Source organism: Ornithorhynchus anatinus, chromosome X1 (genome assembly GCF_004115215.2).
Source record: "Ornithorhynchus anatinus isolate Pmale09 chromosome X1, mOrnAna1.pri.v4, whole genome shotgun sequence".
NCBI lineage: Eukaryota > Metazoa > Chordata > Mammalia > Monotremata > Ornithorhynchidae > Ornithorhynchus > Ornithorhynchus anatinus.
In genome coordinates this window covers 122,910,889-122,935,514 of record NC_041749.1, presented here as the reverse complement: position 1 = coordinate 122,935,514, position 24,626 = coordinate 122,910,889, and the positions used below count along the sequence as shown (strand labels likewise).

The window sequence follows — 24,626 nt, the reverse complement described above, 5'->3', positions numbered from 1 at the left end:
CAACTCGTTCTAGGAGCTTGGAAAGGAAGGGTAGTAGGGAGATAGGGCGATAACTGGAAGGGGAAGTTGAGTCGAGAGAGGGTTTTTTTAGGATGGGGGAGACATGGGCATGTTTGAAGGCAGAGGAAAAAGCCATTGGAGAGTGAGCAGTTAAAGACAGAAGTTAAGGAGGGGAGGAGGGAAGCGGCGATGGTTTTTATAAGGTGAGCGGGAATGGGGTCCAAAGCACAGGTGGAGGGGGTGGCACCTGCGAGGAGGGAGATCTCGTCTGAGGATACTGCAAGGATAGATGGGAAAGTAGGGGAGAGGGTTGGGGAGGGGGGAGGCAGAAGGGGGAGGGGTGACTTTGGGGAGCTCAGACCTGATTGTGTTAATTTTCGTGATGAAGTAGGTGGCCAGATCGTTGTCGTTTAACCAGATGCACGACAGCCGGAAGTAGAAGGGAGGCAACCTGAAAGAGGGGTCTTGCCCTTTGTTTTCCCAAAATGATGGATGCTGTGTAACTTATCTGTGTAGAGAAGCAGCATGGCCTCATAGACCCCGGGCCTTAGAGTCAAAAGGGCCCGGGTTCTAATCCCAGCTCCACCACTTGTCTGCTATATGTCCTTAGGTAAGTCACTTCACTTCTCTGTGCCTCGGTTCCTTCATCTGTAAACTGTGGATTAAGACCGCGATCATGCGGATTAAGACTGCGTCCCACCGATTAACTTGTCTCTGTCCCATTGCTTAGTACAGTGACTGGTACAGAGTAAGTGCTTAACAAATACCATTAATATATATACATCTAGTCTTGTCTTATGCTGTTGAGTCGTCTCTGACCCATAGCGACTCCATGGACACATTTCTCCCAGAATGCCCCACCTCCACCTGCAATCATTCTGGTAGTGTATCCATAGAGTTTTCTTGGTAAAAATACAGAAGTTATTTACTATTGCCTTCTTCATTCAATAGTATTTATTGAGCGCTTACTATGTGCAGAGCACTGTACTAAGCGCCTGAGATGAACAAGTCGGCAACAGATAGAGACAGTCCCTCCCGTTTGACGGGCTTACGGTCTAATCGGGGGAGACGGACAGACAAGAACAATGGCAATAAATAGAGTCAAGGGGGAAGAACATCTCGTAAAAACAATGGCAACTAAATAGAATCGAGGCGATGTACAATTCATTAACAAAATAAATAGGGTAATGAAAATATATACAGTTGAGCGGACGAGTACAGTGCTGTGGGGATGGGAAGGGAGAGGTGGAGGAGCAGAGGGAAAAGGGGAAAAAGAGGGTTTAGCTGCGGAGAGGTAAAGGGGGGATGGCAGAGGGAGTAGAGGGAGAAGAGGAGCTCAGTCTGGGAATGCCTCTTGGAGGAGGTGAGTTTTAAGTAGGGTTTTGAAGAGGGAAAGAGAATCAGTTTGGCGGAGGTGAGGAGGGAGGGCGTTCCGGGACCGCGGGAGGACGTGACCCAGGGGTCGACGGCGGGATAGGCGAGACCGAGGGACGGTGAGGAGGTGGGCGGCGGAGGAGCGGAGCGTGCGGGGTGGGCGGTAGAAAGAGAGAAGGGAGGAGAGGTAGGAAGGGGCAAGGTGATGGAGAGCCTCGAAGCCTAGAGTGAGGAGTTTTTGTTTGGAGCGGAGGTTGATAGGCAACCACTGGAGTTGTTTAAGAAGGGGAGTGACATGCCCAGATCGTTTCTGTGGGAAGATGAGCCGGGCAGCGGAGTGAAGAATAGACTGGAGCGGGGCGAGAGAGGAGGAAGGGAGGTCAGAGAGAAGGCTGACACAGTAGTCTAGCCGGGATAGTCTTCCCCTCAGTAAACTTGAGTCTCTGACCTCGACTCTCTCCCACGCTGCTGCTGCCCAGCACAGGTGAGTTTTGACTCCCCTCTGCTCTTCCCCCTTCCCCTTCCCTCAGCACTGTGCTCATTTGTATATATTATTTATTACCCTATTCATTTTGTTAATGAGGTTTATATCTCCTTGATTCTATTTATCTTGATGATGTCTTGTTTTGTTTTGTTCTGCTTTGCTTTGCTGTCTGTCTCCCCCATTTAGGCTGTGAGCCCGTCATTGGGCAGGGATTGTCTCTATCAGGGATTGGGCAGGGGTTGCCGAATTGTACATTCCAAGCACTTATTACAGTGCTCTGCACATAGTAAGTGCTCAATAAATGCTATTGAATGAATGAATGAACTTGTAGCAGATTGCCCTCCATTAGCTAGCTACTGCCCAAGCTAGCAATGGAATGGGTAGGTCTCTGCTTGGCTCTCTCTCCCATAGCTGAGACTGGCAGAGTACTGGAAACTCTCCAGATGTGATCCTGAGAGAGAAATATACATATACATACACACACACACATATATATATCTACACATATATATATATATATATATATATAATCAATAAGTCAATGGTATTTATTGAGAGCTTACTGTGTGCAGAGCATCATTATCATCATCCATTGTATTTACTGAACACTAACTGTGTGGAAAGCACTGGACTAACAGCTTGGGAAATGTTAACACAATGGAGTTGGTAGATAGCGTCCAGGAGACAGACGATACAGACCTTAAAATAAGAAGGGGGAAACAGTGGTGTACAAAGGATATAATAAAGACAGAAGTGTTTAGGAGTGCATGATGTGTAGAAGTATTTATGTGTATTGATGTGCACATCTTTAATTTATTTATCTAAATGTCCATCTCTCCCTCTAGCCTGTAAGCTCCTTGTGGGCAGAGAATGTGCCTACCAATTTTATTATATTGTACTCTCCCTAGAACCTAGTACAGTTCTTTGCACACAGTAAGTATTCAATAAATACCATCGACTGATTGATGTATGTCAATTATTTAAAGCAATTACTCTTTTGGTAAGTATTTTTATGTCTGTTTCCCCCATTAGTATGTGAGCTTCTTGTGTGTAGAAAACATGTCTTGTGTCTATGTTGTACTTTCCCTAGCGCTTAGTATATTGAATTGCACCCAGTGCATGCTGAATGAACATCTTTTCTACTATTTATTCATTCATTCATTCAATTGTATCTATTTATATCTCCTTGATTCTATTTATCTTGATGATGTTGTCTTGTTTTGTTTTGTTCTGCTTTGCTTTGCTGTCTGTCTCCCCGTTTAGGCTGTGAGCCCGTCATTGGGCAGGGATTGTCTCTATCAGGGTTTGGGCAGGGGTTGCCGAATTGTACATTCCAAGCACTTATTACAGTGCTATGCACATAGTAAGTGCTCAATAAATGCTATTGAATGAATGAATGAATGAATGAATGAACTTGTAGCAGATTGCCCTCCATTAGCTAGTATTATTAGCGAAGCAGCGTGGCTCAGGGGAAAGAGCACGGGCTTTGGAGTCAGAGGTCATGGGTTCGACTCCCGGCTCTGCCACTTGTCAGCTGTGTGACTGTGGGCAAGTCACTTAACTTCTCTGTGCCTCAGTTACCTCATCTGTAAAATGGGGATTAAGACTGTGAGCCCCACGTGGAACAACTAGATTCCCCTGTGTCTACCCCAGCGCTTAGAACAGTGCTCTGCACATAGTAAGTGCTTAACAAATTTTATTGCCATTGTTCTTGTCTGTCTGTCTCCCCCGATTAGACTGTAAGCCCATCAAAGGGCAGGGACTGTCTCTATCTGTTGCCGACTTGTTCATTCCAAGCACTTAGTACAGTGCTCTGCACATAGTAAGCGCTCAATAAATACTATTGAATGAATGAATGAACAAATACCAACATTATTATTATTATCTATTGAGCGCTTCTTGTGTGCAGAGCACTGTACTAAGCACTTGGAAAGCACAATTCAGCAATGAAGAGAGACAATCCTTGCCCACAGTGGGTTTATGGTCTAGAAGATGATGATATTTGTTAAGCACTTACTATGTGCCAAGCTTTGTTTTAAGCACTGGGGTGGTTACAAAGTAATCAGGTTGTCACATGTGGGGCTCACAGTCTTAATTCCCATTTTACAGATGAGGGAACTGAGGAACAGAGAAGTTAAGTGACTTGCCCAAGGTCACCCAGCTGACGGGCAGCAGAGCCAGGATTAGAACTCACAACCTCTGACTCCCAAGTCCATGCTCTATTCATTAAGCCAGGCTGCTTCTCTCCTACTACTCCTTGAGAACAACCTGTATACATTCCTCAAGCAGAAGTCGAAGGGACTCAGTTTTCTTCATAATGCTTTTTTACCTTCCAGCTCCTTCCTCTCCATTTTATCGTTTAGAATCCATCACTCCATCATTGGTGTTTAACATGCATCTATTGAGTAAGGGACACTATACTATTTGGGAAAAGACAACAGCAGGGTGGCTCCTGGAAAGAGCATGGGCCTGGGGATGGGATCAGAGGACCTGGCTTTCAATGCCAGCTCTTTCACTTGTCTGCTGCTGCTGTGTGACCTTGGGCAAATCCCATCACTTTTGGTGTCTCAGTTTACTCATCTGTAAAATGGGGATTACATTTTACACCCTCTATTTAGACTGTGAGCCCCATGGGAGACACGGACTGAGTCCAACCTGATTATTTTATTTAATGGTATTTGTTAAGGGCTTACTATGTGCCAGGGGCTGTACTAAGCTCTGGGGTAGATACAAGCTAATCAGGCTAGACACAGTCCATGGTCCACATGGGGGTCACAGTCTTAATCTGGGACAATGTTGACACTAGAACTGTGGACTCCAGATTCCAGTTCCCACCCGCTTTCCACCAAGCTACATTTCCCCACTAAGGTATGTAATGGATTTTTCAGTAAGTAAATCAAAAGCAATTTGAGGCCAGGAAATGCGTGTCCTGCTTCTGTTGCATGCTCCCAGGCACATAGAATAGTGTATTTCCGTGTGACGCCATTGAATGATTAACTGATGCCATGGTAAGGATAACAACCTTCTCTGTTACCATATCTGTAAAATGGGGATTAATAATAATAATAATAATAATGATGATGATGATGATGGCATTTTTTAAGCATTTACTATGTGCCAAGCACTGTTTTAAGCGCTGGGATAGATACAAGGTAATCAGGTTGTCCCATGTGGGGTTCACAGTCTTAATCCCCATTTTACAGATGACGTAACTGAGACACAGAGAAGTTAAGTGACTTACCCAAAGTCAGACAGCTGATAAGCGGAGGAGCCGAGATTAGAACCCACGACCTCTGACTCCCAAGCCCGGGCTCTTTCCACTAAACCACGCTGTTTCATATTCTATTGGATAAGAAATGGCCTAAACCAAGGCAGAATGGAGGATTCAGGGCAATTACTGGATCCACATGAGACTTGCCAGCTAGTTGGTATGGCTACTTCTTTCCTGACAAACTCTTCTCTGTCTGGTCAGCCCAAATACACCTTTAATTCTCATCCTTCCTTTCTTTCTGTCTCTAAAATGAAGGGTCCCTCCACGTTGCAAAACATTACCACCATCATCACTGTGATTGTCAACTTTACCATGGCATCAGTCAATTATTCAATGGCCTCACTCGGCAATTCACTGTTCTATGTGCCTGGGAATATACAACAGAAGCATGACATGTGTTTCTTGACCTCAAGATGCTTATGATTTACTTATTGAAAAATCCACTGCATATGTTAGTGGGGAAATGCAGCCTAGCGGAAAGGAGGTGGGAACTGGAGTCTGGAGTCCACGGTTCTAGTGTCAACATTGACAGTGGACTGCTGTGTGACCTTGGGCAAGTCACTGAACTGTTCAGAGCTTGATTTTCCTCCACTATAAGTGGAGATCCGGTTTCTGCCCCATCGCTTCCCTGAAATCACTATTTCCACAGTCACCAATGACATCCTTCTTAACAAATCTAATTGATGTTATTCAGTCCGAATCCTCCTTGACCTCTTGGCCAGTTTCCACACTTCAGACCACTCCCCTCTCCTGTAAACACTAGCTATTCTTGGTTTTGCTATTCTGGCACAATTCTCTGCTGGTTCTCCTCTTACCTCACTGGCCAATCCTTCTCCGTCTCAACATTTTTTTCCTCAGCCTCCATCTCCCTAAGTGTGGGTGTCCCTCAAGGCAGGGTGCTCTTGACCCACTTCTCTCTCATATGGGACCTTTTCAGCCTTGACTGGAAAATCTCAAATCTGGTCAGCTCCAACAGCTGTAGGGGGTGATCATTCCCTTTATTCCCTGGGCATTTGATAACATGAAGAACTTTACTGACTTAGAAAAGATATGTAACAGATCCTCAAGAAGCTTACAATCTACGATAATTCCTGCTCTACTACCCATGAAATTTAATTCCATAGCAAGTTGATTAATCAGATAAGCCAAATTAAAATCCTAAGAGCGTTTCAATGAATAAGTAGATGAAATGTAGAAGCCGAAGAGTTTCTCTCCCTATCCCTTAATGAGAATGAGTCTGTTTTAAGAAAAGTTATCTTACTCCTTTTCCTTTTTCATAGAAATACAGTGTGTCCTAGTGGAGAGAACACAGGCCTGGGAGTCAGAAAGACAAGGGTTCCAACCTCTGTCACATGTCTGCTGTGTGACCTTGGACAAGTCTCTTCACTTCCCTGTGCCTCAGTTACCTCATCTGTAAAATGGGGATTAAGACTGTGAGCCCCATGTGGGACATGGACTGTGTCCAACCTGATTAGCTTGCATTTACCCCAGTGCTTAGTACAGTGCGTGGCACATAGTAAGCCCTTAACAAATACCATTAAAAAAACCCATTTAGATGCAAAAATAATGAATACTAAGCTAGGTAAGCTAAGCTAGCCTCTATGAAAGGCTGAAAGTTTCCTCTGCTGTTGGGAATGTCGACTGGCAGAAAGATAAAGCACTATGGATACTAGGATAATGATCTACATTCAGATGTTTTACTTTGGGAATAATAGATCCTTTTGCTACCTCCCACTGAGACATTGATCTACCTGATATTCTATTTCAGTAGGTCTCTTTCAACACACCCTAGCAAGAGTCTGAAGGTCTCACAGTGCTTAGGCAGCCTGCCCATAGCCTACTGTCTTAAGCAATACTGCATTAGGCGAAGGAAGTAGGTCATTCTTAAGAAAGCCTCCTTTATAGTGCAGAGAAAGTTATAAATCAACATGAAAATATCATGTGTCTCAGCTGTTCACTTTGGGATGAGGAGTTAGGTTCTCTGTCACAGGTACCAAACTTGGGACCTTGCTGAATACTGAAATGTCTAAAGTGACAGTGTGGTTCAGCATTTGGTAGAGTACAGTGATAGTCCTTGCTTAAGGAGATCCTTCCAACCTGAAGTCAAAAATCAAAGGAATCATTGGTGGGCTGGGGGCAGGGGGTAGGGACAGATTTCTGCAGCCCAGGGCCTTGGGTTAAGGGGGATTGGAAAAAGTAATGCTGGAATCATATACTCCAAAATATCTATACATACACACACACACACACACACACACACATATACAAATAAAATACCAGCATGGCTTAGTGGCAAGAGCTCGGGCTTGGGAGTCAGAGGTCATGGTTTCTAATCTTGGCTCTGCCATTTATCAGCTGTGTGACTTTGGGCCAATCACTTAACTTCTCTGTGTCTCAGTTACCTCATCTGTAAAATGGGGATTAAGACTGTGAGCCCCATGTGGGACAACCTGATGACCCTGTATCTACCCCAGTGCTTAGAACGGTCCTTGACACATAGTAAGCATTAAACAAATACCATCATTATTATTATTATGAGAAGTCAGGGTGGCTTAGCGGAAAGAGCATGGACTTGGGAGTCAGATGTTGTGGGTTCTAATCCCAACTCCGCCGTTTGTCAGCTGTGTGACTTTGGGCAAGTCACTTAACTTCTCTGTGCCTCAGTTACCTCATATGTAAAATAGGGATTAAAACTGAGCCCCACGTGGGACAACCTCATTGCCTTGTATCTACCCCAGCGATTAGAGCAATACTTGGCACATAGTTAGTGCTTAACAAATACCATAATCATTATTAATTATTATATACACAAATATATATATATATATACACATATATGTATATATACATTTAGAGATATATATATAGATAGATATGTCTATATATAGATACAGATATTTATGTATATAGATATACATATCTTCTAGTCTGTGAGCCCGATGTTGGGTAGGGATTGTGTCTATCTGTTGTCAAACTGCACTTTCCAAGCACTTAGCACAGTGCTCTGCACACAGTAAGCACTCAATAAATACGACTGAATGAATGAATATATCGAGAAGCAGCATGGCCTAGTGGCAACAGCACAGGCTTGGGAATCAAAGGATGTGGATTCTAATCCCAGCTCCACCACTTGTTTGCTGTGTGACCTTGGGCAAGTCACTTACCTTCTCAGGGCCTCAGTTACCTCATCTGTAAAATGGAGATTAAGACTGTGACCCCCATGTGTGACAGGGACACATTACCAAGCCAGATCCAAGCCAATTACCTTGTATCTACCGTAGTGGTTATAACAGTTCTTGGCACGTAGTAAGCGCTTAACAATTACCATTATTATCATTATGTATATATGTATATAGATAGATGTCTATATTTATATCATCTGTGGTTTGGGGAATGTATCACAGCTGTTCTTGGTAAGAAGTAGGCTACTTTGAATTAAAACCATATTCTATATACTATAAGACTGAAATGTAGCTCCAGAATGGCGATATATTAATTAAAAGACATGGTTAATACAGAGTGAATAGCCTCAGTGGCAGAATGGTGATAATTTTGTTTTAAATTAGGGACAAACAAATGTCACCAGGGGCCCCACAAAATCTGGTGGCCCTGGGCCCTTAGGAGAGTTGATCAGGCACTGGCCATCAGGCATAGATCCCACTGAAATCTCTTACTTTGATTCGGCAGTCGGGGCAGAGATTCAGTTCAATGATTTCTAGTTGCTTAAACATTGTCCAGCTGAAAATATAGGGTTCCCGGAGGGGTGTCTTTGCCTTTCATCAATGTGAGCTGGCTTTCTAGGGGAGAAATCTCACCCCCCCGATAATAAGTTTGAGTCCAGGTACATTTTCCCATGAGGTCTTGCCCTTAAAATGGTGGTGAAATAAAAGGTGCACTGAGGCATTGCTCTTTTCCTGATGTGCTACTCTAAGAAACACCAGCATAAGACATCTTTCTCTAAAGGAAGTACCCTGCCTTTGGAGTCAGGGGATCTTGGTCCTTCTGTCATCTTTCACATATATGCTGTCACCTTGAAAATAGTTCATTGACTTTTAACCTGCAAGATCAGGGTTCATGCCTTAAGGCAAGAAATGCTAAACACACAGGTTTGAGAAACATCTGGTTGGCTTGTTTCAGTTGAATGATTCGCTAGAATTATTGGTAAGCATCTAATGCCACAAACAAGGGATGAAAGGTTGTGCCACCAAGGGAAAGAGTGGAACCAAAAACAACTAAGTTAACAGTTGAAGATGGAGAAAGGGGATCTTGCCCCTGGTTCATTCATTAAATTGTATTTATTGAGTGCTTACTGTGTGGAGAGCACTGTACTAAGCACTTGGAATGTACAATTTAGCAACAGATAGAGAAAGCCTCTGCCCAACAATGGGCTCACAGTCTAAAAATTGAGAACGGTGAATATTTCTTCAGAGCATATGCAGCAATGGCCTAGTGGAAAGAGCACAGAGCTGTGTGTCAGGACACCTGGGCTCTAATTCCAGCTCAGTCACTTGCCTGCCATGTGAGCTTCACTTCACTTCACTTTTCTGTGCCTCAGTTTCTCATCTGTAAAATGGGGATTCAATACCCAGTCCCCCTCTGACAGAGACTGCAAGTCCCATATGGGATGAGGACTTTGTCTGATCTGATTATCCTGTGTCTGGCACATAGTAAAAGCTTAACCAATATCACAGTTATTAGTAGTATTATACACAATATTATCTCCTAGAATTGGATTTTCTCCAAAGGGAAAAAAGAAGGCCTTGGCTTTACTGAAGGTAAGATTTCAGGAAGTGATATTAGAAAACAGAACACAAGAAGTAAATTATCACAGTGGATCATGACAGAGAGCCACTAGAAATGGGGCTGACAGATGACTCTCCCCCACTTCAAAGCCTGATTGAAGGCACATCTCCTCCAAGAGGCCTTCCCTGGCTAAACCCTCCTTTCCTCTTCTCCCACTCCCTTCTTCATCACCCTGACCTGCTCCCTTTATTCATCCTCCATCCCAGCTTCACAGCACTTATGTAAATATCTGTCATTCATTTAATTATATTGATGTCTTTCTCCCCCTCTAGACTATAAGTTCACTGTGGGCAGCGAATGTGTCTGTTTTCTGTTGTACTCTCCCAAGTGCTCAATACAGTGCTCTGCACACAGTAAGCGCTCAATACATACCACTGACTGACTGACTCTTTGGTTGCTGCTATGTTCAAATGGGATCATAATACACAAACATGATGATTATTACTTGACATTGGAGATTGCTCATTCATGCTGTGTGTCTGTGTGGGTATGTGAGACTGCATACAAAATAATAGATTCAGTGACCTTCTGGTTGGCAAGGGCAAGTGGAGATCTTTCACATTAGATGATTCTACTGTCTTGTACTGTGAACATGTAGTGGGGCAATATGATACTTCAGAAAAAAATCTTAATTTCTTTTCCCAAATTTCTTTTTTGCTATAGAATTCACCCCATGGGCTGTGGAACTGGGAGTAGCGTCTTAGCCCTTGTGCTTATATACATGCTGAAGTGTACATTGATCAGTGATATTTCTTGAGTACTTACTTTGTGCAGAGCTCTGTACTAAGCGCTTGGGAGAGTTCACTATAACAGAGTTGGTAGACCCATTCCCTGACCCCTCCAGACTGTAAGTGCACTGAGGGCAGGGAATGGGCCTGTTATATTGCTATACTGTACTCTCCTATGCACTGAATAAATACGATTGACTGTCTGACTGCCCCCCAATGAGTTTACAGAATATCTAGTGATTTCTTCTGATTCCATTACTAATGCATATATTGTATGTCTGTCTCCTTTTTTAGAGTGTAAGCTCTACAGTGTGGAATGTGTCTTGTGTGCTTTAGGACGGCGCATTGTACATACCAGGTGCTCAATATTTATCAGTATAACTACTACAAGATACTTTGTTGTTTCTTCCCAAACTGAACCTCAGCCCCACACCCACTACCTACCCCTGCCAATTCATACTTCTCTTTCTTCTAGGTGCCAGGACTGTGATATTGTTCCCTAATTCCATAGGGCTGATAATCCTTCACCTTCCCTTTTTCCATTGGATCAATCAATCCATCATTAGTATGCAGAGAAGCAGCGTGGCTCAGTGGAAAGAGCACGGGCTTTGGAGTCAGAGATCATAGGTTCGACTCCCGGCTCTGCCACTTGTCAGCTGTGTGACTTTGGGCAAGTCACTTAACTTCTCTGTACCTCAGTTACCTCATCTGTAAAATGGGGATTAAGACTGTGAGCCCCACGTGGGACAACCTGATTCCCTTGTGTCTACCCCAGCGCTTAGAAAAGTGCTCTACACATAGTAAGCGCTTAACAAATACCAACATTATTATTATTATTAGTATGCATTGAGCACTTACTGTGTGCAGAGCACTGAAAGAAGCACTTGGAAGAGTGCAGTAGAGTTACTAGATATGATTCCTGGCCTCAAGGAGCTTACAATCCACCTGGGGGGTGGTCTTGTCTAGTCTTATGCTGTCAAGTCGTTTCTGACCCATAGTGACACCACGGACTCATCTTTACCAGAACTCCCTGTTCACCATCTGCAATCATCTGGTAGCATATCCATAGAGTTTTCTTGGTAAAAATATGGAAGTGGTTTACCACTGTCGCCTTCCGCACAGTAAACTTGATTCTCTGCCTTCGATTATCTCCCATGCTTCTGCTGCCCAGCATGGGTGAGTTTTGACTTGTAGCAGATGGCCTTCCACTCACTAGCCACTGCCCAAGCTAGGAATGGAATGGATAGGCCTCTGTTTGAATCTCCCTCCCATAGCCAAGGCTGGTAGAATACTGGAAGCTCCCCAGGTGCGATCCTGAAGGTGGGGGTGGGGGAATGGGGGTGGACACTAGAATAAATTACATGTAAGAGGAAGCAATTGAATATAAAGATATGGACATATGAGCAGGAGTGAGTGCCCAAATTGCACCATAAGGCAACCACAGCATCAAAATCTTTTCAGGGATCTTCTGTGCATGCCTAACTGTACCTACACCTTATAGGCCCCTTATAGGTCTTGGTACTATCTAGCACATTGTACAACCTCTATCCATCCAAAAAAGACCAATTGGTCAGCTAGTTTAACCCTTAAATATATTGCAACTTGGGAGGGACTCTTGGCCTCTGTACAACTTTCAGTGCCCCTCAAAGTCATTGTGGCAAATGCTTCTAATTCATCGTACTTCTCCATCTTTCACCATGGAACTCTTTGGCAGGGAAACTTGTAGACATTCTCTCAAGAAGTTCTTTAAGACATCGCATGTGAGGAAGTGAACTGAAGAGTCTGGCAATGAGGGGGAAAAGAAAAATCATTTCACAAGAAAATCAGGGATATTGGACCCAGCCACGGCAGAGGCAGAATTTAGCTATGGTTAAATCAAGAAGTGTTTACATTTGGGAGGAGCAGGAGACAGTTTGTGGGTGGTGCTGCATAGGCAATGACAGCTTTTTCTGATTTTACATGGCACTATTGACATCTAGAGAAGCAGCATGGCTCAGTGGAAAGAGCACAGGCTTGAGAGTCAGAGGTCATGGGTTCGAATCCCAGCCCTGCCACTTGTCAGTTGTGTGACTGTGGGCAAGTCACTTAACTTCCCTATGCCTCAGTTACCTCATCTCTAAAATGCGGATTGAAACCATGAGCCTCAAGTGGGACAACTTGATTACCGTGTATCTACTCCAGCACTTAGAACAGTGCTCTGCACATAGTAAGTACTTAACAAATACCAAAATTATTATTATTATTATTGTTATCTGCCAGAAACAGTGTCAGTTCCAGTCCAGCAAGGAGCCTGCTTGGGGCTAAACTGGGAACATTTCCAACACCAGAAGGTCTGGTAGGAAAAGCCAAAGATGGCTCCCTCTAGGACCCTCCAGGACCCCTTCCAGCGATTCTTGGTTCCTCTTCTCCCTCCTCTGGGACCCTGGCAACCTTCTGAAAGTTTCATTTTTCCATATTATCAAAGTTTTGATCTTGTTCTTCTGTTACTGAATACATCCCCCGTAGAACTCAAATGTCTTGCAATACAGATCCTGGAGGCGGGGGATATCCCATACTTCGAATCTATTTTACTATTTATCTCTTTTACCTACTTCTTGGGGATGACCCTGTCTCTTCTCACTGCTGCTGTCCTGCTCTTGTTTGACTGAGAGAAATGTGAGCATCTGCTCTCCTTGAATTTCTCCTTTCCTGGAATGGCCCTCTTGTGCCCCAATCAAGTCCAGCCAGCAATCCAGTCAAACTCCCATGACTCCAAGCCACTGGCTGGAACAGCCAGGAGTGAAGTCTCAGGGGAAGAGTGGAGCATTTGCATTCTAATCCAGACTTTTTGATGAAGTCAGCAATGTCCTCAGATGGTCATACTCTACAACTGGGTTCCAGTTTCTTGTAAGGTAACGAGAGTAAAGGAATATACAAGGGAATTCTCCTCTAACCTAGGGATTGTGCTGTAGAAGACAATCAATGTTATGCAATGAACTGGGTGTAGGGCACTGTACTGAGCACTGTGGAGGATACAGTTCAATAGAGTTGGTGGTCGAGATCCCTATCCTCAAGCAGCTCCCAGTCTACTGTGTGCTGGGAACTGTTCTAAGCGCTTGGGAGAGGACAACAGAGGTAGAGGATGCAATCTCCGCTCTGAAGGAGCTTACAATACTTTAAACCTAGTGTTTTAGGAAAAATCTCATTAGAGTAAAATTGATTCCATGGGAATTAATTGGGCTGGGGTTCAAAGGTTCGAAGATGCCACAATGACTGACATTGCTCCATACAATTTCCCTTATAAATCTTATGACCACCACTAGCAGCGTTTCAACTTACTGTTACTTTGCTAAACACTGTACAACTACAAAAACACAAAGAACATCAAGTTCTGTGTCGTGTGGTGCTTTATGGAAGAGGCAAAAGCTGGGAAGCACAGTAGCTTCACATCTTGACCAACAGGAAGTTTTTTGTTTTCTCTGGGCCTGGCACTATTCTGAGTGCTGGAAGATTCTACCTGCACCTACAAGTGGATTGTTTCATAACAGAACAGATCTGTATCGTGGGGAAAAAAAGATACATTAATTCTTCCATTTTGTTAGAGCCAAATGTTGTAATGAAAACATATGCTGTGGAAGAATTGGTTGTAGCTATAGAGAGGGGTGTTGCAGTCCACAGATCAACTTCTAAGAAAATAGTCCAAAGAACATTTCTCTTATGTGCATATGACTAAAACCTTCTGTTTTTAGAGTATGTGTTAAGCACTTACTGCATGTAAAGCACTTTTCTAAATACTGGGGTAGAAACAAGTTTATCAGTTTGGACACAGTCCTTGTCCCTCATGGAGCTCACAGCCTAAGTTGGACGGAGAATGATTTAACACCCATTTTACAGATGAGGGAACTGAGGCCCAGATAAATTAAGTGACTTTTCCAAGGTCACCCAGTAATCGATTGACAGAGCCAAAATTAGAAACCAGATCCTCAGACTCCCAGGCCCAAGCTCTTTCCACTCAGTCATGCTGCTTCTTACAACCCAATCAATGTGTTGCTTTTTTCCAGCCCATCTCAAAAGCTCTTGACAATCAGTGTGAGCTACTCTTACAACATCTCCTGTGATTTTTACATCCTAGCTAACCCATCATGAAGAAAACATATTTGAAACACACCATTACAAATCAATGAACTTGATTGTGACCTCTGTAAGCCTGATTTTTAAAATATGGAAGGCACTGTTGATGCTAAATCCAATAAATTGGGAATAAATGAAGGTTTTAAAAAAAGATTTAGTCAAGCTTACGCAAATTCTTGTATTCAATTTAGTATCAAACAAAGGATTGAATTCCAATTCACTGGATCATTATCTAAACCAGCCTACCAACTGCCTTGTACATTAACCATGAAATGGTGAAAAGGGGTTTGCATTTCATCAAGTTCCACCCACAGCTGTTTTTCTGTGTGTGCTATTAAATTCCTTCAAGAAGCTGTGGAGCCTCACCAAGTTTTGTTGGTAAGGAATTTTGCAATTGGCCAGAAGATGGATAGCCATATGTCTGGAAAGGCTCTGCGGAGAATAGTGCTCGAGAAATACCACTGATCGATATTGCTGATGAAAGATATTCAAACATATGGCACATCGACAAGCAGGGAAGGCATAAGCTTGTCGAAAATGACACCTATACAACTGTCCTAGCGGTAGCTAAAAGAAGACACACAACCCATTTAGTATGACCTATACAGTGGTGCCCCAAAGAGAGGAATGAAATGAAACAGAGAGCAGAAGGAGTAGGTGGATACTTAAGAGTTCAGAATCAGACACGAGGGGACACTGAAAGTAAATATGAAAGTCACAGATCTATCATGTGAAAAGATATTGGTACTTTTAAGAGTGAAAGGTCTATGTGGATCCTTTCTATTGTGCTAATGCCAGAGCTGAAAACCTAACAGAAGGCTTTTCAAACAATTACATTTGCCTGGAAAGGATGGACTTCTGACAACAGTATTCTTTTTCATCAATTGTATTTATTCAGGGCTTAATGTATGCAGAGCACTGTACTAAGTGCTTGGGCAAATACAACATAAGGGATTTGATAGACATGATCCCTGCCCACAACGAGCTTACAGTCTTGATCTCCTAGCTTGGAATCTATGAGTTGGTTTTGCCACTTAAAGTTGAGAATGGCTGCAGGAGAATTTGGTCTTACAAAGCAGAAAGATTGCTAGTGTTATACAATCTACAGTTTGGCCAGAAATCTACAAAAATCTCACAATTCAAAAAGCTTCACCTTGTATGATAACCTGGGACACAGACTGATAAAAGGGAAAGAACATTTTCAGATTTTGTCCTGCTATCTATGTCTTGTTCTTCCTCCTGCTCCGACAGTTTACCTATCATCTCTATCCACTGGTCTCTCGATCTACCCCATTAGATCATGTGCTCTTGAAGGGCAGGAAATAAGTGATGCCATTCCGCTATACTCTCCCAAGTTCTTCTAAAGTGCTTTGGGCCCCACTGAGTGAGGACCAAGCAGCCTGCCCACCCAGTGAGTGCTCATTAAATACAACTGATGGATTCATTCATTCATTCGAGAGAGAACCCCCTAAGAAGCCGGAAGGCCCAGGTTTCCCACATGCAGCAGTGATAGATGACAGGCTAGGCCCCGCCCCTCAGAGAACGTTCCAGAAGGAGGAAGGAAGGGTACGGGGGAGGGGGGGGAGCCGCGAGGGCCGAACGACGGGATGACGTCACGGGGGAGGCAGCCAATCATCGTAGAGTAAAGGGGCTGGCGGTTTAACGGTCGTTCGGAGGCCTGAGGAGAAGCGCCGAGGGCGGGACAAGGACGAGCGCTTTGCCCGCCGGCGGCGGTGGCGGCGGCGGGGCCGTGCCCGTCCCCGTCCTCGGCAAGAAGGGAGAGTTTTAATTTTTCAGAAACATTCGTTGTTTCCTATGGTCTCCGGGTCCCACGGTGACCCAGGAATGGGGGGATCCAGTGGGCCAGTAATGCCTAGAAGATTCCGCTGATATTTTGGGGGCGTGGTGGGAGATGGGAAGAGGAGGAGAGAGGATGACTCTCACTTTTATCGGACGGCGTAGTCAGGGCAGGCAGTGATGTCCTATCCACCTCAAGATGGGGCGAGATGTCAACCGTGCCCGCCGTGAGCGGCCCGTTCTCCCGTGCGGAGCCTCTCTGCCCCGCCTGCCGTGCCGGGCACCGACCCGAGGGGAGCGTCGGGACCGTCGGGGCGTCGGGACCGTCGGGGCGGCCCGGGCGTCGGGACCGTCGGGGCGTCGGGGGCGTCGCGGGCGGCGGGGCAGGGCGAGGCGGGAGCTGAGAACAGTGCTTGACACACAGCGAGCACCGAACAGATACAAAAAGAAGAAAACGGCGCAGGGCTCCCATCCCGAGAGGCCTCTCCAAGCGGACGAGAAGAAGAGCTTGGGGCCCGAGGGAAAGATCCTCGGTCGCCAGAGACCGACGCCGCTTTTCGAGGGGAGGAGACGATGCCGTGGGGATCCCGCGGTCTCCCGAGTCCCGGGCAGATGGGAGCGAGAGCCTCCCGTCCGGGGCTCGTCCCGCCGTCTCCCGGAGCGGCCCTACGGGGCGCCGCCCCGTCCCCGTCCTCCCTCCCGCTCGGTCTGTGAGCCCCGAGCGGGCCAGGCACGGCGTCCGATCGGAACGGAGTCTCTTTCCTCGAGAAATCGATTAATTAACGAACGGCCGCGTTCTCGTCATCCGACGAGTACCGCGACGGGGCTGCCCGGTCCTCGTTGCCGTCGCTCCTTTATTCGATGGGGTGGGCGGCCCGATCTCTCATTCGATGTTTTGGGTGTAACAGGGGGAGTCGGTGCACTTGCGGTCGGCGTCCCGAGACGGGACGCCGCGGCTCCGCGTGGAGCAGAAGGTCGTGGGGAAGACTGTGGTGGGGAAGAGGACGCCGGGCAGAGGCCGGCTCTCCCTCTGGCGCGACGCAGATTTGGCAGGGAGTCCCGCCCGGGGCGCAGTGGGAACCCCGGCCCACCGCGGGGACGGCCGAGGGTGTAGAGACGGCAGTCGCGCCTCTAAACCCCTTCGGAGGCAGGGGAAGTGACTGATTTTGATTTTTCAAAAACATTCTCTGTTTTTCTGGGTCTCCGGGTCCCGCTGTGATCCCCGTATTCCCCGGGAACCGAGGCCAATGATGTGGCAGTGAAGCGAGCCAATGACGGGCAGACCGTCGCACGGGCGGAGCGACGGCAGATAGCCGGGAGAGGAGAGAGGACGGCGCTCTTTCGGCACAGTCGTCGTCGTGACCGGCAGCCGTGCTCTACCCAGTGGGTGGCGGGGAAGAAGCCCCGACTGAAACCCGTCGGACTCGGGATAGCAGGGTGGTCTACCAGATAGAGGCAAGGGCCCGGGAATCGGAAAGACCCGGGTTCTAATTCGGACTCGGCCACTCGTCGGCCGTGTGACCTTGTGCGAGTCACACAGCTTCTCTGTGCCCGGGTTGCCTCATCCGTAAGACTGTGAGCTCCACGTGGGCCGTGAGCGCTGTGTGCCTGATTACCTGGTATCGACTAGTGCCGAGGGCAGGGCCTGGCACACAGTAAGCGCTTAACAGGATGATTGAAAGCAACGAAAATGAGAAACGCTCTGCAAGGGTGTATCCTGCAGACCACCTTTCTCTGCCCTCCTCCTCCTCTTCCTCCTCCTCCTCCTCCTCCTCCTTTTCCCAAACACTCTGAAGGCCCATCTCTTTCACGAGATGTTCCCAGAGTCAGAACCCTCCGCTCCCCTTGCGATTTCATCACCATAAACTATCTGCGGGGCTTTCGGTTCAGTTTGCGGCCCAGTGGGTCCCCTGCCCTTGGCCAAGGTGTGTGATTCCCTTAACGGTGTCCTGGGGCCACTTTGGCCAAAACCCCTCGTTCCGATGTTTGGCAGGGTACGGATTAGTCAGATGGGGCCCTTCCCCCAAACGGAGAGGACTCTGGAACTCCCTCATTGCGGCCCTGACTGCCTGCTTTGAGGGTCTCGCGGATTTGGACTGTGGGTGCATGGGTAGGTGCCTGGCCTCGAACACGCCCCATGTATCGACGCCACCTCCCATCCCCGGCACTTGTCACTGTCACCATTTCGAATGGGGCAGTTCACCGCATCCCCATGATTTCCTGCTTCCCAAGGCAATGGAGTCAACTAGGAGGGTCAGCGCCCTCCCAATTAAGGTCTCGGAGCAGACGACCGCAGCCCTGTGTGGAGCGGAGTGATGTGGGAAGGGATCTTTACGTGGGAGAGGAGAGAGGGTGGCTCTCTCTCGGGTGCGTCACAGATTTGAGAGGGACAAAAATTCAGTCCGAGGCACGGTGGGACCCCGGCCCAGCCCGGGTGGCTAGAGGGGCGTCAAAGGGGCCGCCCCACCTACGGTGCCCTTGAGGGGCAAGAGAAGAGTGGTTGGGGGCAGGAAGGGGTGCTGATTTTAATTTTTCAGAAACATTTGTTGTTTCCTATGGTCTCCGGGTCCCACGGTGACCCAGGAATGGGGGGATCCAGTGGGCCAGTAATGCCTAGAAGATTACACTGATATTTTGGTGGAGTGGTGGGAGATGGGAAGAGGAGGAGAGAGGATGACTCTCACTTTTATCGGATGGTGTAGTCAGGGCAGGAAGTGATGTCCTATCCACGGGGTAGTGGAAAAGAGCCCCTGCTGACAGGGAAATTCTGCCCGTCACATCTGCGGAGTTTTTCTTCAGTTTCCGGCCCAGTTGGTCCCCTGCCCTTGGCCAAGCTGTGTGATGCACTCCTCCTCCTCCTCCTCCTCCTTTTCACAAACACTCTGAAGCCCCATCTCTTTCACGAGATGTTCCCAGAGTCAGAACTCTCCGCTCCCCTTGCGATTTCATCACCATAACCTATCTGCGGGGCTTTCGGTTCAGTTTCCGGCCCAGTGGGTCCCCTGCCCTTGGCCGAGGTGTGTGATTCCCTTAACGGTGTCCTGGGGCCACATTGGCCAAAACCCCTCGTTCCGATGTTTGGCAGGGTACGGATTAGTCAGATGGGGCTCTTCCCCCAAATGGAGAGGACTCTGGAACTCCCTCATTGCGGCCCTGACTGCCTGCTTTGAGGGTCTCGCGGATTTGGACTGTGGGTGCATGGGTAGGTGCCTGGCCTCGAACACGCCCCATGTATCGATGCCACCTCCCATCCCCGGCACTTGTCACTGTCACCGTTTTGAATGGGGCAGTTCACAGCATCCCCATGATTTCCTGCTTCTCAAGGAGATGGGGTCAACTAGGAGGGTCAGCGCCCTCCCAATTAAAGTCTCGGAGCAGACGACCGCAGCCCTGTGTGGAGCGGAGTGATGTGGGAAGGGATCTTTACGTGGGAGAGGAGAGAGGGTGGCTCTCGGGTGCGTCACAGATTTGAGAGGGACAAAAATTCATTCCGAGGCACAGTGGGAACCCGGCCCAGCCCGGGTGGCTAGAGGGGCATCAAAGGGTCCGCCCCACCTACGGTGCCCTTGAAGGGCAAGAGGGGAGTGGTTGGAGGCAGGAAGGGGTGCTGATTTTGATTTTTCAGAAACATTTGTTGTTTCCTATGGTCTCCGGGTCCAACGGTGACCCAGGAATGGGGGGATCCAGTGGGCCAGTAATGCCTAGAAGATTACACTGATATTTTGGTGGAGTGGTGGGAGATGGGAAGAGGAGGAGAGAGGATGACTCTCACTTTTATCGGATGGTGTAGTCAGGGCAGGAAGTGATGTCCTATCCACGGGGTAGTGGAAAAGAGCCCCTGCTGACAGGGAAATTCTGCCTGTCATATCTGCGGTGCTTTTGGTTCAGTTTCCGGCCCAGTCGGTCCCCTGCCCTTGGCCAAGGTGTGTGATGCACTCCTCCTCCTCCTCCTCCTCCTCCTTTTCCCAAACACTCTGAAGCCCCATCTCTTTCACGAGATGTTCCCAGAGTCAGAACCCTCCGCTCCCCTTGCGATTTCATCACCATAACCTATCTGCGGGGTTTTCGGTTCAGTTTCCGGCCAGGTGGGTCCCTTGCCCTTGGCCGAGGTGTGTGATTCCCTTAACGGTGTCCTGGGGCCACGTTGGCCAAAACCCCTCGTTCCGATGTTTGGCAGGGTACGGATTAGTCAGATGGGGCCCTTCCCCCAAACGGAGAGGACTCTGGAACTCCCTCATTGCGGCCCTGACTGCCTGCTTTGAGGGTCTCGCGGATTTGGACTGTGGGTGCGTGGGTAGGTGCCTGGCCTCGAACACGCCCCATGTATCGACGCCACCTCCCATCCCCGGCACTTGTCACTGTCACCGTTTCGAATGGGGCAGTTCACAGCATCCCCATGATTTCCTGCTTCTCAAGGAGATGGGGTCAACTAGGAGGGTCAGCGCCCTCCCAATTAAGGTCTCGGAGCAGACGACCGCAGCCCTGTGTGGAGCGGAGTGATGTGGGAAGGGATCTTTACGTGGGAGAGGAGAGAGGGTGGCTCTCTCTCGGGTGCGTCACAGATTTGAGAGGGACGAAAATTCAGTCCGAGGCACGGTGGGACCCCGGCCCAGCCCGGGTGGCTAGAGGGGCGTCAAAGGGGCCGCCCCACCTACGGTGCCCTTGAGGGGTAAGAGAAGAGTGGTTGGGGGCAGGAAGGGGTGCTGATTTTAATTTTTCAGAAACATTTGTTGTTTCCTATGGTCTCCGGGTCCCACGGTGACCCAGGAATGGGGGGGATCCAGTGGGCCAGTAATGCCTAGAAGATTACACTGATATTTTGGTGGAGTGGTGGGAGATGGGAAGAGGAGGAGAGAGGATGACTCTCACTTTTATCGGATGGTGTAGTCAGGGCAGGAAGTGATGTCCTATCCACGGGGTAGTGGAAAAGAGCCCCTGCTGACAGGGAAATTCTGCCCGTCATATCTGCGGGGTTTTTCTTCAGTTTCCGGCCCAGTCGGTCCCCTGCCCTTGGCCAAGGTGTGTGATGCCCTCCTCCTCCTCCTCCTTTTCCCAAACACTCTGAAGGCCCATCTCTTTCACGAGATGTTCCCAGAGTCAGACCCCTCCGCTCTCCTTGCGATTTCATTACCAGAACATATCTGCGGTGCTTTCGGTTTAGTTTCTGGCTCAGTCGGTCCCCTGCCCTAGGCCGAGTGTGTGATGCCCTCCTTCTCCTCCTCCTCCTTTTCCCAATCACTCTGAAGACCCATCTCTTTCACGAGATGTTCCCAGAGTCAGAACCCTCCGCTCCCCTTGCGAATTCATCACCATAACGTATCTGGGGTGCTTTTGGTTCAGTTTCCGGCCCAGTCGGTCCCGTGCCCTTGGCCGAGGAGTGTGATGCCCTCGTCCTCCTCCTCCTTTTCCCAAACACTCTGAAGGCCCATCTCTTTCACGAGATGTTCCCAGAGTCAGAACCCTCCGCTCCCCTTGCGAATTCATCACCATAACCTATCTGCGGGGCTTTCGGTTCAGTTTCCGGCCCAGTCGGTCCCCTGCCCTTGGCCGAGGTGTGTGATTCCCTTAACGGTGTCCTGGGGCCACGTTGGCCAAAACCCCTCGTTCCGATGTTTGGCAGGGTACGGATTAGTCAGATGGGGCCCTTCCCCCAAACGGAGAGGACTCTGGAACTCCCTCATTGCGGCCCTGACTGCCTGCTTTGAGGGTCTCACGGATTTGGACTTTGGGTGCCTGGGTAGGTGCCTGGCCTCGAACACGCCCCATGTATCGATGCCACCTCCCATCCCCGGCACTTGTCACTGTCACCGTTTCGAATGGGGCAGTTCACAGCATCCCCATGATTTCCTGCTTCCCGAGGCGACGGGGTCAACTAGGAGGGTCAGCGCCCTCCCAATTAAGGTCTCGGAGCAGACGACCGCAGCCCTGTGTGGAGCGGAGTGATGTGGGAAGGGATCTTTACGTGGGAGAGGAGAGAGGGTGGCTCTCTCTCGGGTGCGTCACAGATTTGAGAGGGACGAAAATTCAGTCCGAGGCACGGTGGGAACCCGGCCCAGCCCGGGTGGCTAGAGGGGCGTCAAATGGGCCGCCCCACCTACGGTGCCCTTGAAGGGCAAGAGAAGAGTGGTTGGGGGCAGGAAGGGGTGCTGATTTTAATTTTTCAGAAACATTTGTTGTTTCCTATGGTCTCCGGCGGCTCAGTGGAAAGAGCACGGGCTTTGGAGTCAGAGGTCATGGGTTCGAATCCCGGCTTGGCCACTTGTCAGCTGTGTGACTTTGGGCAAGTCACTTCTCAGTGCCTCAGTTACCTCATCTGTAAAATGGGGATTAAGACTGTGAGCCCCACGTGGGACAACCTGATTCCCCTGTCTCTGCCCCAGTGCTTAGAACAATGCTCGGCACATAGTAAGCGCTTAACAAATACCACGGTGACCCAGGAATGGGGGGATCCAGTGGGCCGGTAATGCCTAGAAGATTACACTGATATTTTGGTAGAGTGGTGGGAGATGGGAAGAGGAGGAGAGAGGATGACTCTCACTTTTATCGGATGGTGTAGTCAGGGCAGGAAGTGATGTCCTATCCACGGGGAAGTGGAAAAGAGCCCCTGCGGACAGGGAAATTCTGCCTGTCATATTTGCGGTGCTTTCGGTTCAGTTTCCGGCCCAGTCGGTCCCTTGCCCTTGGCCAAGGTGTGTGATGCACTCCTCCTCCTCCTCCTCCTCCTTTTCCCAAACACTCTGAAGGCCCATCTCTTTCACGAGATGTTCCCAGAGTCAGACCCCTCCGCTCTCCTTGCAATTTCATTACCAGAACATATCTGCGGTGCTTTCGGTTCAGTTTCTGGCTCAGTCGGTCCCCTGCCCTTGGACGAGTGTGTGATGCCCTCGTTCTCTTCCTTCTCCTCCTCCTCCTTCTCCTCCTCCTCCTTTTCCCAAACACTCTGAAGACCCATCTTCAGATCCCGGGTTCAAATCCCAGCTCGGCCATTTGTCAGCTGTGTGACTTTGGGCAAGTCACTTCACTTCTCGGTGCCTCAGTTGCCTCATCTGTAAAATGGGGATTAAGACTGTGAGCCCCACGTGGGACAACCTGATTCCCTGTGTCTACCCCAGCGCTTAGAACAGTGCTCGGCACATAGTAAGCGCTTAACAAATACCAACATTATTATTATTATCTCTTTGACGAGATGTTCCCACAGTCAGAACCCTCCGCTCCCCTTGCGATTTCAACACCATAACGTATCTGGGGTGCTTTTGGTTCAGTTTCGGGCCCAGTCGGTCCCCTGCTCTTGGCCGAGGTGTGTGATGCCCTCCTCCTCCTCCTCCTTTTCCCAAACACTCTGAAGCCCCATCTCTTTCACGAGATTTTCCCAGAGTCAGAACCCTCCGCTCCCCTTGCGATTTCATCACCATAACCTATCTACGGGGCTTTCGGTTCAGTTTCCGGCCCAGTGGGTCCCCTGCCCTTGGCCGAGGTGTGTGATTCCCTTAACGGTGTCCTGGGGCCACGTTGGCCAAAACCCCTCGTTCCGATGTTTGGCAGGGTACGGATTAGTCAGATGGGGCCCTTCCCCCAAACGGAGAGGACTCTGGAACTCCCTCATTGCGGCCCTGACTGCCTGCTTTGAGGGTCTCGCGGATTTGGACTGTGGGTGCATGGGTAGGTGCCTGGCCTCGAACACGCCCCATGTATCGATGCCACCTCCCATCCCCGGCACTTGTCACTGTCACCGTTTCGAATGGGGCAGTTCACAGCATCCCCATGATTTCCTGCTTCTCAAGGAGATGGGGTCAACTAGGAGGGTCAGCGCCCTCCCAATTAAGGTCTCGGAGCAGACGACCGCAGCCCTGTGTGGAGCGGAGTGATGTGGGAAGGGATCTTTACGTGGGAGAGGAGAGAGGGTGGCTCTCTCTCGGGTGCGGCACAGATTTGAGAGGGACAAAAATTCAGTCCGAGGCACGGTGGGAACCCGGCCCAGCCCGGGTGGCTAGAGGGGCGTCAAAGGGGCCGCCCCACCTACGGTGCCCTTTAGGGGCAAGAGGATAAAGGTTGGGGTCGG

General features: G+C 48.6%; 2 non-coding genes across 2 annotated transcripts; both read right to left on the bottom strand.

The window, feature by feature from the left end:
• Nucleotides 1–2,181: 2,181 nt before the first annotated feature.
• On the bottom strand, nt 2,182–2,319 carry LOC114806832. The gene has a single exon (XR_003754890.1). It is a non-coding gene; the product is annotated as a small nucleolar RNA SNORA7 (small nucleolar RNA).
• A 9,527-nt stretch (nt 2,320–11,846) lies between these two features.
• On the bottom strand, nt 11,847–11,983 carry LOC114806655. The gene has a single exon (XR_003754718.1). It is a non-coding gene; the product is annotated as a small nucleolar RNA SNORA7 (small nucleolar RNA).
• Between the last annotated feature and the right edge of the window lie 12,643 nt (nt 11,984–24,626).